We start from the raw sequence: 19,172 nt of genomic DNA on the forward strand, positions 1-19,172 counted from the left end.
CATTTTTAAAAAGCAACGTATATGGGTAAGGGTATCAGTATCTTAGTATTCTGTATTCTGTATGTTTGTTCATTTTGGCTTTCTTAGGATGAATTGACTCTATCCCACATCATGTAACTTGAAATGAATAGACTCATATCCTTTCCAGTGATTGCTGTCCATTCTAATCATGCAGCAGAACTCAGTGGAGTGAGCTGTAGTGTGAAAGGAGATGTCAGTTCATGCTTTTCTGAAAAGAATGGGTCCAGTGTGATGATATTCTGAAATATTTCAGCAATAGCCATGAAATGTAATAGTTTCCCAAGCGCACAAAACTCAAGAAGTTAATTGTTCATTTATGTTTGATACTGGGATTGAAACATTGGATTAAAACCAATTAAATGTTCCTAGAAGCAACAGAAAAAGTTTCCCTATTTATGAATAGAACCATTCAAATGGCGCAGACACAATCCATGTAAAGTAATGAGGTGTTTTGTTTTTTTGGCAAAGGAGAACACAAAACAGGCATGGGGGTTTTAAAAAACCTTCTCTTTAAAAATTGCTTTTTGGATACAAGGTCAATAAAATAACATACACCGGTAGGAAGGAGTAATGGGAAATCTAGGGCTTCACTTCACAAGGAAAACAATCCCCCTCCCCCAGGTGAGCAGCACAATGAAAATACTCTGCTTATTCTATCAGGGTTACATTCCTGAACTTAAGTCAACATCCTAAGTTACAGAACTAAACATGCTCTGCCTCTGCTTAGCAACCACAAATCCTTCCTTCGCCAGTTGCATGTATTTTGGATGTGGCTTCTGAAGTACACATTCCTTCATTTTGATCAGCGCCCCGAGTTAGGAAACTTGCGTTTTATTTTCCCAAAGTGTGACAACACTTCAAGGTCCCCCCCGCGCCGCGACCCCATCCGCCCGCTGTCCTGCACGCCACTGAAGTGACCGTTTCTTTTAAACCTCGGCACCTAACAACCCGGAAGCTGCACGCCTGAAGCCTATGTGGCCCAGCGTTTTCATCCCGGCTCGTGCGGGGGGCGGGGAGAGAAGCCCGTAGGGCCCCTGGCGCGGGGCCCGGGCAGCCGCGGTGGCGCGGAGCAGGCCCGGGGCCACTTCCCGCGTCCCGGGGCCTCGCAGGCGCGAGCGCGGCGAGCGGCGCGCGGCGGAGCCCGCAGGACGCCCTCTAGCCCCGCCCGCGGCGCGCCGCGAGCCCCCACTCCCCGCCCATCGGCGGCTGCGCGCACTGCACACTCGCCCGCCGCCGCCGCCGCACGCCGCCTGCCTCCTGCACGCCGCCGCCGCGCCTACCGCCCGGGCCCGCGACGCAGCCCGCTGAGCGCCGGGCCGAGTTCACGCAGCCGCTGTCGGGCGGCTCCGCGGCGGCGGCGGGCGCGGGCGGCCTGGCCGGTGCCGGTTAAAGGGACGAGTTGCAAATACTTCAGGAAGTGACAAGTCGATTTCCTCCTCCCCGGGAGCCGCTCGTACAAAGCGCTCGGCGCCGGCAGGCGAGCGTGCGCGCGGCTGACGCGCGGCGGGCAGCCCGAACGACTTGGCGAGCGCTGGCGGTGACGGCGCGGGGTCCGCGCCCGGAGCGCCCCGCCGCGCACAGTAAGCGACCCGGGGCCGGGCGGCGGCGGCGGTGGCCGGGGGGCTGGCCCCGAGCGAGGTCCGGGCCGTGTGCGTCCCGGCTGCCGGCTGGAGGGAGCCTGGCTCGCGTGTGCAATGGGCTTGCCTGGTTTTTTTTTTTTCTTTTTTACTAGTGTTGCTGGTTGTCTTTTTTTCTGCCTTGTTTCGCGTTTGGATTGGGTCGGGCGGTTTCTCCGGGCGCTCGGTCTCGCCCGTGATGCAGGCGTGAGACTTGTCAGAGCACAGGCATGGGGACGAACAAGCCTGGCTGCGGCGGAAAAGTCTGCGCTCCCCAGGCCAGGACGGGCGGGCGGGCGGGCGCGGGGACTGCTGCGTCCGGGGGTGTCGTCTCCGCGTCTCGACTTGAGCCTTGACTAGCCTCTGCGGAGGAGGCGCGGAGTCTCGGGAGCCGGGTGTCCCCATTCGCCCCTAAGTTCCCGCATCGTTTGCAGACAACTCTTTTGTTCGCGGAAGTTTGCACCCGTCACCCCCGGGATGCGGGCGCGAGGCGGCGGGCTCCGCTGCTGCTGGACTGTCCGGGGCGGTCAGGATGGTGGTGAAGGGGGCATTCTGTCCCGGGCGGGGGAAGCCCGCAGGGAGGCCACGGCTGGGGCTTGTGAGTGGGGGCGTCCGCGTCGGCGTGGCTTTTGCACATGGCGAGAAGGGCCGTCCGGCACAGGCACACTGGTCAAGTCACATTTTTGCCTGTCTTGGATTTTGCAAGCCCGTGGGAGGCAGGTTACGCGCTCAGGGTTTCTCTTGGTGGGGCAGAGACGAAAGAATCGAGGACACCCAGAATCCGGGGAGGGTTTGCGGTTTGTGTTGTCCCAAGTGTGTTCTCGCTCCCCCGCCCCCCCCCGTGTCCCCCAGCCCCCAGCTCTCCACCCCCGTCTTCGGACTTGGGGAACAATGCTCGTGGTTCGGGCCGGGGCGCCGCAGCAGCGACGAACCGCACGGACAGGTTTGCCCGGGTCCCTCGCGTTCGGACGCCCCCTGAAGCCGAGCTCCTTCCATCTGACCGCCCAGGCTCATTAACACGTACTGTACTTAGGACGATGGTGAACAAAGAAAAGCTCTTTGCAGCGTTTGATGAATGGGATTCTGCCTCCTATAGGCCACACTCCGAGTCTTCCATACGGTACAATCTCTGGACTCGGTGGTGTTAGGAAAGTGGCCCCCGGAATGGCTTGCATTCCGGGTCTGGGATCCTGGGGTGGGCATTTGTGCCGCTGCGCTCGCCTTGCTGGAGCGGGTGCAGATGGAGCCAGGCTGACGGTGGTTCAACAGGAACAAATGTTTGTTGAATTGTTGGATGGTGGAGAAAAGAGACTGTTTCCTATTGACTGCTGCAGGAGTTGGAATGGCATTGTTTATTGGCCTGGGAAGCCAGGCAGGCGTCTTGTGCTGCTTACAACATATTAGCAGACTTCCAAATGACATGCTAGCATATGTGTTCCCAGCAGTCCCCACCGGCTGGCAGGGAGATTCCTCCTTGCTCCAGATCCTGGACTCGTTTAAAAGATGCCACCTGGTTTGAGGAATTGGGAAGGAATGGAGTTAGCCGACCAGGTGAAACTGACTGTTCCTTATTAGGCCAGATTTTGGTTTCATTTTAATTTAGCTATTTAAGAGTAACGTGTGTCAGTTACAGTTTTGATACTGAATTGCAGGTCTACAGGGTCCCCCACCCCACCTTTAGCTGTGGACTACATAAACAGCTACTTGTCCCAATTGATCGTCCCATTCAGTGGGAGAAGGTTTGGATCAGGATTGGTAGCCCTTGACTCTGTGTCTGCACTTGGCTGTCACCCATCATGCGACCTGGGAGTGTGCCGATCCAGCTTCCAGGCGCTTTTTCAGGTTAGAAAGCTAAGGAGAGGCGTGGGGAAGGCCTGTATTTTTTTCTTCCAAACGTTCCTTCAGAGAACGAAGCTATTTGAATTCAAATGATGTTGCCCAACTACTTCCTATTTTCTTTTGGGAAGGTGAGATTCATGTGCAGTCATTTTGATATCAAAGACAAGTTTTTAAATAGAAACTAGCAACCTCATTGCTGCAGAAGTGGACTTGAATGTTACATTATTCTCAGGACAAAGTAGAGCATTCCACTGTCTTGGTTCATAATGTTTTCAATCGAACACACCTTCTCTTTTCAACTTGGGGTATGTTGCTGCATGCTTGTTTTGGAAGTTCATAAAAGTTTTTTGAAAAGAGCTTTTTTTTTTTTTTTTTTTTTTTTTGAGACGGGTCTTGCTCTGTCGCCCAGGCTGGAGTGCAGTGGCGGATCTCGGCTCTTTCACAAGCTCCATCAGGTTCACGCCATTCTCCTGCCTCAGCCTCCCGAGTAGCTGGGACTACAGGCGTCCGCCACATCGCCTGGCTAGTTTTTTTTTTGTTATTTTTTAGTAGAGACGGGGTTTCACCATGTTAGCCAGGATGGTCTCGATCTCCTGACCTCGTGATCCACCCGTCTCGGCCTCCCAAAGTGCTGGGATTACAGGCTTGAGCCACCGCGCCCGGCCTTGGAAAGAACTTTATGATACCTTTTTGTCATTGTGGTGGTTACGCTTAATTGACATTTTATGGGAAGTCCTGGTCTTATTTCCTGGGCCCTTTCCGTCTCCATGTCTTAGTCTTTCTCTTTCCCCTTGTTGATTCCCTTACTGCCCCACTAGCTTCCCCATCCTCCCTATAGAAGCCTAGCGGGCTTGGGTTCCTTTAAGCGGGTCCAGTGAGCAGGCGCCTGACCCTTGATTGAAGCTCAGGAAGGGCCAGCCTGCTCTCCTCCCCTTCTGGAGGCCAGAGAGCGAGCCGTGTTTAAATATTAGGAGCTGGCAGCAGGGGACGCTGCGGAGCTCTTTTAAAAAGCACAGCCTTCTCACTCCTTGCCTTGGGCCCTGAAGACTGAGCTCTGGGCCCACCTTCGGATTGTTCAGTTGATGTTTTATTTGGGTGGCGTGACTTTCTGCAGTTAAATTGCGCATTGTATGGAAAACTTTCTGTTCTTACCCTTAAATAAAAAGACTAAAATAAGCAAATACTCAGATCGGCACAACCCCCATCATTACCACCACCACGCACACCTCTCTGATGTGTAATAAAAGAAACCTGCAGGCATAATTTGTTATGTAATGTGCTGATAATACAAGTTTCGGTTTTCTATGGAAACCAGATGTGGAGGGACTCTCTTTAATTGATCCAGCAAGGGGAAGACTAATAGATTAACTAGTCCTTGCAAACCCCAATGGTGTTTTGTTTGTTTAACTTTAGGGGAGAATCCCTATAGGGCTTTGGAGAGGTTTTTACCCTTAGCTTCTGCTTTGCTGCAGCTGTCCTTTTTGTCAGACTCTTCTTCTCTTGAAAGAACCGGTTTGTTGCCAACACGAAGCACATGGCTGGAGCTGGCGGGGCTCAGTGAAGCTTAGTTCTGCTGGACTCTCCTCCTCGCCTCATCTGGCTGCTGCCCTCCCCTCCACTCCACAAAGGGTCTGGCCAGGGGACTTGGGTGCTGGGAGGAGTGTTGATTGTTGTCCCTCATCTCCTTCCTGAAGTGTCAGTCCGATCATCCAGGGAGAGTTTCTGTTTAAACTTGTCCAATGAATACACCTTCCAAAAATCATTGACTCTCTTTCTCTGATTAATTTGTTTGTTTCCTGCGTAACTTTGAGAGTTTTTTCTGGATGGCTGAGTCACCTTTATTATGGCCCAAGGTTGGGGACGGCACTGTAATAGCTGACCCCATTAACAGAAGTTTCATTGCCTGCCGGGATGTGAACTTTGGAAACAAACCCAGAGGCTTAGATATGCTGATGTGCCCTGAGACTTGCTTAGAAAATTTTTGTTGTAGCGCAGTTTACATTAACATGATTAATGACTGCGCCACTGAAAAGTCCATATTCAAAAGCAATTTACCATTCCCTAGGGTTCTTCTTACAGTGAAGTATTTTTCTTTGCCAAACAACTTTAAGGTAACTTCTTTGATGCTTAATCCAAACCTCCTGTGCACCGGGTTTTGGGGCAAGATTTGGGCTTGGTGTATTGCGGGTTGTGGTTTTGGTGGTGCCTGTCTTAACCTTACCGAACTTGGGTTGGGGGAACTCGAATTCTTATCTCAGAAAGTTCTCTGAGATCTGAGCAACAGACTGCTGTGCTGGCTAGGATGGGAGGGAATCTTCCAGAGGAAACTTGGCTTCTGGGTGTCTTGGAGTGATGCAAGGAGGCTGGAGCTGAAGATTTTATTTTCTTTCTCCTCACAGTGATTGGAGATACTTGAGCTTTTCTGAAAAATAGAGACGTCCTTGGGTTTTTCTTGTTTTTTCTTTTCTTTCTTTTTTTTTTTTTTTTGGTTAAACGTGGGTTGATTGAGAGGGGGAAATACTGATGGGTGGATCTGAAAGCAGCCTTAGGAACCCGAGAAAATAAAAACACATTTGAAGGACTCTGGAAGATTTTGCATTTCAAAGGGTCTACCTTGTAGAATTTCACATCACGTCAGGGGTTACAGAGAAGTGTGACAGGCACCCCCGCTTCTTTAATGGTTCTCCCTCTCTCCTGCTGTGGGGGCTGCACGGGGAAGCTGGCTTTTGCATGGGGGATGGGGGACAGCTTGGCCAGACCATGCTGGAATATCATGGAAACCACATTGCCTCTTGGGCATCTGTAAGTCTCGGGAAGGACTTTTTCCATGGTGCCACTCTCATGAGGGTGAAAGCAAATCATGTTGGTAAACAGCCCATTTGACCCCAGAATGCGGTGGCAGGCTAACTCCTGACTTCTCCACTCACTCTTTTTGTTCTCTCATTAAACAAAGAAACAGATTCTTCCCCTGCGCTGGTATAATGTGATTCCCAAGGATTTAGCTGAAATGGGTGCAGATTGTTCAAAGAATAATAGCAGCACCCACTGGTTGTTGAAGGCCCACCCAGGGCCCTGGGCTTTGTATACACTTTCTAATTCTCAAAGCAAACCTGCAGTTATAGCCGAGGCTCAGAGAGGCCAAGTAACTGGCCCAAGGCCACATAGCCGGAAGGCAGAAAGCCAGGAAGGAGCTCTATCCCTTCAGAGCCTGCTTGCTTTCTATACGCTGTGCTGTGTATTCATACGATAGAGGCACTGGGTTCTGTTTTATTTCAAAGCAGAAATTTTATTTAGTCTTGTTAACACCACAGGGAAACCTAGAACTTTTAACTGCCTTTTCCCCTCCACTCTCCTTTCCTATGGCTGTGTGTGTGTTTTTTTTTTTTTTTGGAGTGATTGCAATCTGTATGTACTATAGGAGCAAAGGTAGTGCCATAGTTTGGGAGGCTGAGATGTTTTCCTTCAATCTCAGAAAAGGCAGATTCACAAGAAAACATTTCCGGTGACCTTCTGGGGGAAACAGGAAGTAAACCTGGCAGCCCACTGGAAGCACTGCCATTTATTCAGATTCCGTTTTCCATTCAAAGAGATTCTTAAAAGCGTTTCCAACTTTTTTTCTTTTTGCGTTTGTAATTCAGATGTCTCAGAGTAAATTATGATGTGGTGTTTGCCACTCCAGGTCTGTACAATATCATATTTTGTTTATGTGCCTAAAGTAATCAAGTCACTGAACACAATTGTATATCCTCCAGTGTGGCTGAACTCGGTACGCCCCAGCCAGGGCTGGGCAGCGGCCCTGCATTCTGTCTCAGACAGATGGCTCTTTGCAGGTTGGTTCTGGGGGCGAGGGTGTGTGAGTGTGCGTGTGTTTTGAAGGAAGAATAAGGAGACCCATCTCTAGCAAGGCCTGCCTGGCTGGGCATGCTGTCCTTTCTGCCCCTGAAGAGTTTGTAGGAGAGTGCTGGAACTTCTAGAAGCTAGCGTAGTGGTTCTGAACCTTGGCTGCACATTAAAGTCACCCGGGAAGGTTGGAAAAAAAAAAAATCTAGATGCCCAGGCTGCATTCAGGCCCAATTACATCACAATCTTGGGGAGGGAGGGCAACAACCCCGCACTGGTATCTTTAAAGTTCCTGAGTCGATTCTCTTGTGCATCCAAGACTGAGGAGTGAGGGCTGTAATATACCTAGGGGTCTGTTCCTTAGTTTCCCTATTCCTTAGCAGGAGATTGGGGGCTTTCATATTCAGGAGTGGAGCAAACCTATTGGCATATTCTGCTGCTACTGCTGCTATGTCTTGGTGAAGTGGCATCTGAAAGGCACCATCCCTAGGTGAAGTGTCTGCTGTGGGCATCCTCGAGGTCATTTCTGTTTCTGCTGGGCCAAGATTCAGCACAGTCCCTCTGAACCACCTTCTTTCCAGATTGAAGGGGGCAGATTTTACTCAGGTTGTGGTGTCAGGGTAGTTCTCATGCAGGCCCTTCCTCCCCACGGTCCTAGTGGTCTTGTTCCTTTTGGGGGTTTGTGCCCCTGGGGCTCAGGGGAGGAAAGATGCAGTTAGGTTCCAGGGCATATCCTGGCAACTCTCAGTGAGTGGTGAGTCTTTTTCACCCAGGTTTGCAGTGAATGTCACTCTATCAGGCACTTGGTTGTCCCTGACAGCTCAGAGCCTGTCTTCCTGTGAACATACTCAGGATTACATTTCATAGAATTGTGTTTAGAATGGCCAGGGTGCTTGGAGAGCGAGAGCTTCTTGGGCCTGCTGATGTAAACTTCTGGAAGAGAGGTCTGATCCTTAAGAGGTGAGGTGAATCTCCCAGGGTCCTGTAGCCAGTTCTCAAAGGTGCAGCCTCTGTCTCCTGAGTCCCTGCCCTACTGCTGTGCTCTCATGATGTGGAACCTTATTCTTGCTTGCAGGACAGCCTGCTTTAGCATAGACCAGCAGGTGAACTTGATCATTGCTCAGAGAGTTCATTAGCCAAGTGAAACATGCTATCCATCCCCGTCCCCACCCACCAGCCCCAATGGAAGGTGCTGAAACCTTGTAAAGGTGAGTTTGATGAAAAAGGTTTTGGCCTCTATGCCAAAAGTGTCAGTCTGCCTGGCTGTGTCGTGGTGGTGGTGAGTAGTGAATAAGGGCTCTTCCCCCCGCTGTGGGGAGTTGGGTTTGGGCTGAGTGAAGGGAGAAGAGAATTGGTATTTCCTCAGGGCTGCAATGTCCATGTTCATTCAGCAGACATTGATTGGACATCTGCTGGATGTCCGGTGTGGAGCCGGGCACTTTACTTCATTAGTTCATTTAATCCTCGGCACAACCTATGGCTCAGGGACTAGCCTAATTTCCTTGCTGAAGACATGCTGCCTGGAGAAATCACTCACCCCAGGTTGAGAGGGGAGGTTGGGATTTGAACTTGGCCCAGCTGACCTCAGTCCTGTATTCTTTCTACCACACCCTGCTGCTTTTCCATCCAGTGCTCACCAGGGGAGGAGAGTTCCTGCTGTAAGACATGTGCATTGCCCAGTGGGCGTTCCCTGGCAGCTCCTGTCCGGGTGCCATGCTGCAACTTCTAGGAGGGGGCGTGGGTGGGCCCTCGAGCTCCTGGATAGCTGGGTTTGTACAGGTCCTGTCTGGGGCCATTGTGTGTCCTGGCAGCTGGACTGTGCCTTGTGCAGGAGAGGTGGCTTATGCAGGTTCCAGTTGCTGCTGCCTGCCCCCACCTCGTGGAGGCCACCCTCCCTCCCAGGCTGCCCTCTGGCTGAAGCCTGAAGCACCCTGACAGACAAAGCCCAGCTGGGAGAGGCCTCCGGCCCTGCCTGGAATTCCCCTTGCTCTGGCATTGGTCTTGGCCATGGGCCTGGGAGCGGAGGGAGTTTCAGTCCGCTGGCTGGGAGCAGCTTCTCTGCATGTTTGGAGGTGGAAAGAAGTTCTCTGCAGCTGACTCTCTCCATGATCTGGGTGAGGAGAGGGAGCCTGGCTCCTGAGCCCCGGGGGCAAAGAGGTGTCTGTGATTTTGAGTCTCCAGAAGGAGAGCGGGATGCAGGGAAGCCCCTCTGTGGCATGATCGTGAGGACCGGGCCGTAGGAACCGTTCTCCCACAGAATCCCTTTGGCGGTCACACGATTGAATTTCCTGGCTGGAAGGTAGTGGGCACAGACTGCCTACTTGCTGGACCTAATTTGCCCTGTAACCCTCTCTGGGCCTCCGATTTCTCACCTTGCTGGTCCTGCCACCCAACATTTTTAGGAAGATCAGTTTAGAGCTTGTTTGAGAAGCCCCTTGCAACAGGCGTAGTGCCTTGCAGAGCGATGCCAGGTAGGAGATGAGTGTGACTGGGCAAGCAGGGTTTCTGCTGCAAAGCTCGTGGTCAGCTGCATGCCAACCAGGTGCTTCTTGTGGTTGCAGGAAGAATGGGGACTCTTTGGCATCACAGAGGAACTTTGGACAGAATCTAGGTGAAACCCAGTTCTGTATCATTGAGGGCAAAAGTAGCATTCAGCTTTGGAATCAGAAGCCTGGGTTCAAATCCCAGGTCTGCCCTTTGTTGGCCATACCTTGTGCCTTTGAGCAGGCGACTGTCTCTGGCCCCCATTCCCTCATCTGGAGTATGGCAGTGCTGACAGCAACCCCAACCCATAGGTTCAGGGCCCTGAATGAGACCACACGTGGGGACACTTAGAGCTCCCCAAACATTAGTGAATATCTCACACAGCCTGTGGCAATCGTGTGCTGTTGTGAGGACTGAAGGAGGGCCGGAAGGACGGGAGTCAGGCAGGTTGTCCTGAGGAGGTCAGTCAGTGGTGACAAGATACAGGACAGAGCAGAGGGGACTTCAGCTGGAGTTGGGCTTGGCTGGACAGGTCACGTTGGGGCAGATAGAGCCTTTTCTCCTCCAGCATCCTCCTCTCTCAGGTAGCGCAGGGTTTTCTTGGGAGGAAAAGTTGAAAGTATGCATTACAGTTTAGTTTGCAGTGTATCTGTTACCAAGAGTTGAGACTGGTGAAATCTTTTAAGTTTTCTCTTTAGGAAACTAAATCTTTGTTTACCAAAAGTGATTTAGTTTTGGTCCTAAGCATAGAAAGTTAAATGCATGTATGGGTCGTGATGTGGCCTCACCGTCTTGGCTCTGCTGCGACCCACACTTCTGTAAATGAATTCTTTGGAAACCAAGGAATTAATGGCTGCACCCCTACCTAGACTGAGAGTGAGGGGCCCACTTACCACCTTTTGGATTCTGTTTAGATGCTTTGCAGTGGGCACCTTTGTTTTTTGCTATTCCTCTCATGTTGGGGGAGCTGCCTTGGACACCTGGAGTCAGCGTCTTCTGGGTGCGGGTTATGTGGTTGCAGCTGGGGCGCCTGCCCCCCGCTCAGCCTGCGGTGTGATTTTGGCTGCTTCTAGATCCCTTTGCCACCTGAACCTGACCTCAGTGTCTGCAGGAGCAAGAGCTCATCTAAGCTTGCTGAAGCTTTGAAAGGAGCCCTTGGCTTGGAGGACAGAGGGAAGGGTCCAGGCTGCGCCACCTGGGCTTCTGTTGGTGCAGGCCTCTGACTCCTGATGCGTCTATTCCCTGGGTCTGGTGAGCATCACTCTTCATGAGTCTAGGGCTGGCTGGCATCCTGTGGGGTGAACAGGATGGACAGTCTTGACTCATGAGATTTCCTGCTGCACTTTGGGTAGCTTTGAGGGAGACCCTTTTGTGTGGGGTGTGAAGACTCATGCTGTTCTGGGAGGGGGCCCTGACTCCAGACTGTGGCAGCCCCTCCCCTCTGGGGCTGGTCCTAGAGCATCCTCTCAGAGGAACCACCAAGGTGGCTGGGCATGGGTGGCCTTGAAGCAGACCTTCTGCTAGGACGATGAGATCCTGAAGCTTTGTGAGCGAGGGCTACGTAAGGGAGGTCTCCGAGGTGTCTCGGCTGCCTCTGGTCTCATGGATGTGATATAACTCATCTGCCAGGTGGAGTGTGTCATCCTCGCCCACTGTGTCCTCCTTGGGTGTGTCACTGTTCCTGTGATAAGCACAGAACATACCTGCCATGGCGGTGGCCCCCAGGCTCAGTGCAATTCAATCAGTATGGAGTAACATCTACTCTGTGTGTCAGGCACGTCGTCAGGCCCCGAGGAATTCAGAGATGCATCTACTGAATCCCTGATTTTAGGGAGTTCATAGCTCATGTTATGGACAGTCAGACTGCAGGTGTTTATTGAGGTTCTACTATGTGCCAGACACAGTGTAATAAATGAATGAAGATATGTTTACGCAAGGTACTGGTGAGTCACACTGTCCTCTGGAAGTCATAGAAGGTCTCTCTAACTGAGCTGAAGAGAGGAGGGCAGGGAAGGCTTCCTGGAGGGGGTGACAGCTGACCTGAGCCTTGAGGAATGAGTAGGAATTTAGACAGATGAAGAATGGGGAGGAGGAGATATTCCAGACCAGGAGAGCGGCATGAGACTGCGTCAGGGAATCTGGGAGACCTGGAGCCTGGGTGAGAAGAGTGTAGATTTCAGAGGGGAGCGGAGCTGATCTAGGTCAGAATGGCAGTAAAGGGAAGGACGAAGTGCTGGGAGAAGGCCCACCTTCGGGGCGCCACTGCCCAGGGGCCCAGCTTTTTGACCTTGGAGTGACCTTCCTGGAGAAGCATGGGACTAGCCTCTGAGAATTTTCATCAAGTGCCGCCTTGGCCAGAGTGATGTGGTCTTTGTTTATTTTTAGGCAAAACTCTCGCATTTAGCGGGGGCACTTGGGATTCCCAAGAGCTTCTAGAACCTCTTGCCTGTGCTGCACTGGAACTAAAGAAGTCAAAGTTCTGGCGTGTGAGTTGAAACAGTCCGATTCAGTGTAAGACTATTTTTTCTTTAAAGGGAAAAACAGGCCCCTAACCATGTTGGTGCGATGGAAGAAGGAGCTTCCGTGCCTCTTGGGCTCTGTCATAGCCTGTTCTCACCGGTGTTCTCAAAGGCAGGGGGAAGCTGCTGACACAGACACTCGAGAATGGCGGGCCTGAGTCACCTGACTCCTGGAGGCCAGTGCGCCTGAGGCCTCCGCTGCCCTCAGATGCCAGCCCAGATTCCAGGCCCCGTTGACTGTGTGGCATGTGACCTGGGCCCAGAAGAGGAGAATTAAGAAAAATACTGAACCTGTGCAGAGGCAGAGGCAAAACTGCAGTTAGCAGCCCATCTTGGCTTTGTGGGGTGTCTTTTCCAGGGCTGGTAGGGTTTTGCTCATCTGCATTTACTCCTGAGGGAAGAAGAAAGTGAGTAAGTTAGCCACAGATGGTTTTGATTTTAACAGTAAACCTCTCTATTCAACTCATTCCTGGGGAGGTTAGCACATGCCTTCACCTGTTAGAAAAGAAAGTAAAAGAGGATCTGGCCTGGCTGCGTCCACATAGGCCAAAAGTTGAGCAGCAAACTGGAGTGAAAGAGCTGTATGGCCAGAAGTTGGAGCAGAGAGGGGATCAGACACTTAGGCTCAGGAGAGTATGTGATAGACCACAGGAAAATGAGTTCTAACTTGCTTTGGGGAAAAAAAAGATTTTTTTTTTTTTTTTTGAGACGGAGTTTCGCTCTGTCACCCAGGCTGGAGTGCAGTGGCGTGATCTCGGCTCACTGTAACCTCCACCTCCTGGGTTCAAGTGATTCTCTTGCCTCAGCCTCCCAAGTAGCTGGGACTACAGGCGTGTGCCACTACGCCCAGCTAATTTTTGTATTTTTAGTAGAGACGGGGTTTCACCATGTTGGCCAGACTGGTCTTGAACTCCCGACCTCAGGTACTCCACCCGCCTGGGCCTCCCAAAGTGCTGGGATTACAGGTGTGAGCCACTGCACCTGGCCAAAAAATGATTTTTAAAAGCATGTGTGAAGTTCAGGTGAAGTTCAGGTAAGTCCTTATATGTTACACATGACTTCAGGAAGTCGTTGTTCTGAGACATGACGTGGTGGCATGCTCCTCTGCTCACCGAACTACTGGGTCTGCCAGCTTCCTGCCTGGCCAACCCCTTCCCCTGCGCTTGTAAGACGACGACTGAGCATGGCTGATCCTGCCCGTTTCTGGGTGGATCAGTGGAACCTGGGGGAACGAGGGTGGAGTCTCTTATGGGAGGCAGCCATTGGCCTGGCCAGGCTTTGGGCGCTGTTGGAGACAGGGCTGATTTCTAGCCCCGAGTGTAGGCACAGGCGGGAGCTGGAACCCAGGCACTTGTTCCCTGAGTGGCTGACTGCTCGTCTCTGATTTAGCTTTGGCTCAATTTTTGTCCTACCCCCTGGTTGCTACTGGAGCCAGCATGGTGGTCACAGCCACTGGTGGCTTATGGCCCTGGAGGAGAAGACAGCAATCCCAGGTTGCCCTCTCCTCTGCTCAGGGCTGATCCTGGCAGACATGGAGGAGGAGATAGGCAGGAGGAGATAAGGAGAAGACTTGGGAGGGATCTGGGTCTTCATGCCAAATGCGGGAAGAAACAAGCCATCATTCAGTTCATGTTTGAGCTGCATCAGCCCATGTGAAGGCCCCTGCACCTCTGGAAAGAACTGCAGGGAGCATCTCTCTGACCTCCCATCTCCAAGGTAGAGGAAGCATTTTATAGTTTTGGAGGTGATGTGGGGAAGGGCCACAGCCGGAACTTCATGTGATGGTCTAGCATGCTGCACCTCATTGGGTCCCTGCACGATAGAGGGGAGCCGCCTTGTGAGAGGTGTTCCAGTGAGTTACTGCTGGTGACGTGGGCTCCAGAACAGTGTCTGTAACAGGAACTAGTAGAGTTCAACGTCTTAGATTGCTTTAAAAAAAAGAAAAAAAGGTTGATTTTGTGTTTCTTAATGATTTCCTTTATAAATGGAGCCTCTTATAGTACGAGGCAGTACAGATGAGCCCAGACAGTTGGACAGAATGTTGGGTAGGGCTGATGTCAGTTAGAAAAGCCTGAGAGAAGAGAGAGTAGGGCACAGAACCAGTAAAAAGAATCCCCAGGTTCTAGTGCTGCCACTTGATGGCTTTTGACTTTGGTTCAGCCACTTCACTTCTCTGAGCTGTGATTTTCTCATCTGTGGATTGGGAATAATAGTGCCTACTTAACAGAGGAGGAGGAATAAATAGGATAGTGCAAGTCCAAGCACCCAGTTCTTTCCCATTTTCATTGGCCCAGCAAGTACTTTTTGAATGCCACTGTGTGTTAGGCTTCGCAGTTAATTCATATAACCACCCTGAGAAGTGAGTGCTTTTGTAGATGAAGAATGTAGGGTTCTGTAAGGTAAAGTGCCCAAGATCGTTTAGCTCATGGGCAGTAGTTCTGGGGTTTGAACTCCCAACTTTAGGATTGGCAAGCTATAGCCTGATAACTAAACCTGGCCCACTGCCTACATTTGTTAGTAAAGTTTTACTGGGACGCAGCCACACCCATTTGTGTAGGTAACATCTGTGGGTGCCTTCACACCAGAGCAGTAGAATTTACAGATCACGGTGTCTACAAAGCCTAATATATTTATTGCTTGGCCCTTTACAGGAAAAAAATGTGCTGACCTCTTCTCCACATGAATACTCTGCACTCCAGACCTGGGCTATTGAGTATGTTAGGTGTAGCCACATGTGGCGATTTAAATTAACTAAAACTAAATGAAATGAAGACTTCATTCTTTGGTTGCACTAGCCACATGTCACATGCTCAGTAGTCGCATGTGCTGGTCACCTCTCACATTGGACAGCACAGACCCAGAACGTTGCTGTCATTGCAGGTAGGAGCACACGAGACTGTGTCCCAGTGTGGGGAGAATCCAAATCTGAGGGAACCAAAAGTGCAGAGGAGACATTCTAGTGAAAGACAAGACAGTGGACCTTCCTGCTCCCAAAACACAAAATTGAAAATTAGTTTGTTGACTCTAAGCTGATGGAGGAATGTCTGCTGTGGCAGAGGGAACCTGGGCCTGGAGTGAAGAGGCTATCCCTAGATCTTATGACGGTTGGCAGGCCCCTGCCATGCCCCTTTGCAGCCTGTAACCCCAGCTCCTTGTTCACTAGGGCCACTGGCCTCATCAGCTCTGCCATGTCCACTGTCCCATGTGTGTTTGCATGCTGGGTCCTGCAGAAATCCCATTTTCATGTATTCAGATCTGTTCTGCTCTGGGCCATTTGGGCCTGATGGGTTATACCATTGTTCCTACTGTGCTGGAATGGGAAATACGTGGTCTGATGAAATGACTATGTTTTCCATGGGCATCAGATAAAGAACTGCTTCTACTTCATTCATTCAAAATGATGGCTATTGTGTGGCATGAGAAAGGAAGGTGAGTTCCAGGTCCCTCAGCTGGCTAGTATCATGTGACTTACTTCTTAAAATGCTGTCCACTGCTAACACTGATGCCGTGTGTTGAGTAGCTTAGAGCTGGGCTGAACTGTAGCTCTTGTCTTGCTTGGTCCATAAATGCTCTAAATAGGAATCTCTTTGGAAGCTAACTGGGGGCAGAGTCATTTTGAGGGGTGAAGGCAAATATGGAGGGCATAGATCTCCAGTTCATCAGACCCAGGCATAAACACATCGGTGCTGGCCCCATCTACCCCACATCCGTGCATGCTGATGGACTCTGAGTGTGGAGAGGAGCTGTGTGACTGCAACCAGAGGGCTGGTTGTAGTCCAGGCCGTCTACATTGGAGTCTCTGAAATGCATTGTACAGTCAGAAGTCCGGTCCAGCGCTCCTGTTGGGAATTGCTGGCTTTTCCATGTTTGGTTTACATGGGTACAGTCTACATGAATCTTCACACTTTAAACAATGCCCACTCCCTCTGTAATCAGGATGGAAACCTTTATAACATGCAAGAATAAGATACCAGGAGGACTTTTCAGGACCTTGGGCAAGAGTGAAAAGAAGTAGAAAATCAGATAAGTAAAAGCCTGGTGAACTTAGCTCTAGAACAGTTGCATGAAGGAAGTGCCTAGTAGGGAGGAAGTTGTGTTTAAGACGTCATACATGGAAGATTTTTTCCCCACATGGTTTAAAAGGGAAAAGAATAGCCTTGGAAGGCCAGCCTTGATTACGTGTCCCCCTCCTGTCCCGCTGCCACCTTTGACACTGTGCTTGCCTCTAGCCAGCCACTCCTGGAAATGGTCTGCGTCTTCCTTCTTCAGCCAGTGGAGGGTGAGATCATTCGAGATTGGGCTCTGCCCTTAATTTCTCACTGCTGTCCTAGTAGTTGAATTAGGGAGACTAATTCCATGTGCCCAAAAGAACCCAGGCACAAATACATTTATAATGGAAATTATCTGTTTTTAGAGTGCTGCCGTTTTCTGAGCACCTACTGTGTGCCAAGCACTCCGCATACATTCTCTCTCCATCTGCTCATCGCACAGCCAGCTGGGGGTGACTAGCCCCACTTCACTGGGCAGGAACTGAGCTTCTGCCATGTCCCTGAGAGAGTGTGACTTGTGATGGGCTAGAGCCTGGCTTGAAATCCAGGTCCCTCTGCTCCAAAGCCGGTTTCTCCTTACCACCTAGTTTTGTCCCCAGTCGTGCACATGCTGCTGTTTCAAAGAGAAGTCTCTTGCTCCTCTGCATGGGTCCCTGATGACATTTTTATCACGGCCTGTGGGCAGAGAAGTAGGTTGCTCACTGTGGGGTGACATTTAAGAAAACCAACTCCATCAAGCTTTCCCTTTGAATGTGTTGTTATGGTACAAGAAGTCTTCATTTGTCCTGGGCTATTTTGAAATAAAAGGCAGGAAACTCCCCTCTTGTTTCTATATCTTGCATAGAAGTCATCAAAACAGCATCCTCTGTTCTGTGCAGTAGTCATGATTGAGGAAGCAGCTGTTCTCTTCATGATGACCCAACCAAAGCCAGCAGTCTGGAGGCGTCAGGGATCCAGAATTGTCTGTTCCATCTGCTGGGTTTACGTGCATGTGTTAGAAGTATTTGGCATGGAAACTGTTTCCCTACCCCACCTCGTGGGCGAGGCCAGAAGGGAGCTCTCTGGTGGGGGCAGGGCAGACCCCAGACTCTACTTCAGATAATGCCATGGTTTGCTCCATGGAATGGGTGCCACAGCCTCCCATGGGATCAGGCCAAGTGAACAAACTGGATCAACTGTCTCTCCAGGTCCATGGGTGGGAAGGCAGGCCTCTGCTGGCTGTGATTGGGAGTTTTATGGGTCTACTTTGTTGTGCATGGAATTTCACACAGTCTGAGCTGTCTAGTCATTTTCAGGCCTCTAGCTAACTCACCGAATGAGCAAGGGAGTGGTGCCAATGAGAATGCGTGACTGAATCGCTAAGGCCAAGCGAGTCCATTGAGGTCTTCAAACCGAGATGAAACTTAGCTGTTTGGGTGTTTTCAGGGGGTCTGAATCGTCAGCATCATTTAGACCGGAGTTTGTGGTCTGGTGGCCAGATGTGGTCCTCACACATGATTTGTTTGGCTCATATGATGCTTTACAAATTTTTAAATTTCTTGAGAACATAAAAAGGAGATTGTGCAAAGAAGTCTTTACTTTCAGTTTCTCTTAACAAGCCAGAAGAATAGTAGCCTGGGTCTTCTTTCCCAAACAGCCCACCACAGTTAGCTGTAGCCAGAGCCGTCCATGGTGGACCAGGCATATATCATCTCGGTTCCTGTGCAGCATGCTTCTCTCATTTATGTTTCCTACTTGGCCCTGGAAGGCATTTGAGTTTGAGATCCCGGGAGTGGATAAGACATTCAGAAGACAGATTCAGATTTTCTGGCTCTCCAGGTTATTAGCACAGGGCGAACCATGGTGAATGGCAGTGACTAGTAGAAATGCCCAGGCTGTTCGCAGTGCTCAAGGTCATCGCCATCATAATCCTGCTACCTCGTGTTCCACCTGCTAGTAAACTTGCAAAGATAAGCCAGTACTCAGGGCACTAATAGAAACTCTGAAAGTACAAATAATGTCCCTTAAGTCTCAGGAGCCAGTCTCAGCCCAGGGGCCCTTCTACCCCCTGAATGGCCCTGTGATGCTGGGTGACCTGGGGATTCATTTTGTACCCCCGCACCCCCCCGCCCCCTGCCAATCACTCAGGTGCTTCACCTAGTTTAATCTTCTTATCTGAAAGTGCCTTCCTGAGGCCGAGGCAGGTGGATTACTTGAGCCCAGGAGTTCGAGACCAGCCTGGTCAACATAGAGAAAACCCATCTACTAAAAATACGAAAATTAGCCGCATGTTATGGCAGGCACCTGTGGTCCCAGCTACTGGGAGGCTGAGGCGGGAGGATTGCTTGAGCCTGGGAGGCGGAGGTTGCAGTGAGCCAAGATCGTGCCACTGCACTCTAGCCTGGGTGACAGAGTGAGACCCTGTCTCCAAAAATATATAAGTAACTAAATAAATAAAAAGTGCCTTCTGGATTTTAATAGATACTGCAAGGGATTTTTTACAAATAAAGATTTAATTTTTAAATTCTCATGATAGGCAGCCTAGCTGCTATGTACCAAGTAGATAACTTCAGGTGTTAGACACATTTCTTAGGGTAGATGAAACATGCATCTCAGCTCATTCTTCTAGCTCATTCTTTTGACAGAGACCCAATACAGCAAGTGGAAGTAAAGCAAAGATTCGCCAGATGGTAATTAATATTTTTCAAAGAATTGAGGTGTTCTCTTCATATTTCTTCAAGTATCTAGTAGCAATCCCTCCTGTCATTTATCTTTTTCACTCAACCCTGTTTTTACCTCTTCTTGTGGCAACTATTCTGTGACTT

At 50.5% G+C, this 19,172-nt stretch overlaps 1 protein-coding gene across 4 annotated transcripts in view; it reads left to right on the plus strand.

The window, feature by feature from the left end:
* The first annotated feature begins 1,243 nt into the window (after positions 1-1,243).
* Positions 1,244-19,172, plus strand: part of FAM53B (family with sequence similarity 53 member B) — a 124,866-nt gene continuing 106,937 nt past the window's right edge. The window contains exon 1 of one of the 4 annotated variants that reach the window (XM_021943820.2): positions 1,244-1,601. The gene's annotated coding sequence lies outside the window, so the exon portion shown is untranslated. Of the gene's footprint in view, positions 1,602-4,054; positions 9,431-19,172 lie in introns of those variants that run through there. The other 3 variants (XM_009215583.4, XM_009215585.4, XM_017944412.3) reach the window with 3 other exon arrangements.

The sequence above is a fragment of the Papio anubis genome, chromosome 11 (genome assembly GCF_008728515.1).
Source record: "Papio anubis isolate 15944 chromosome 11, Panubis1.0, whole genome shotgun sequence".
NCBI lineage: Eukaryota > Metazoa > Chordata > Mammalia > Primates > Cercopithecidae > Papio > Papio anubis.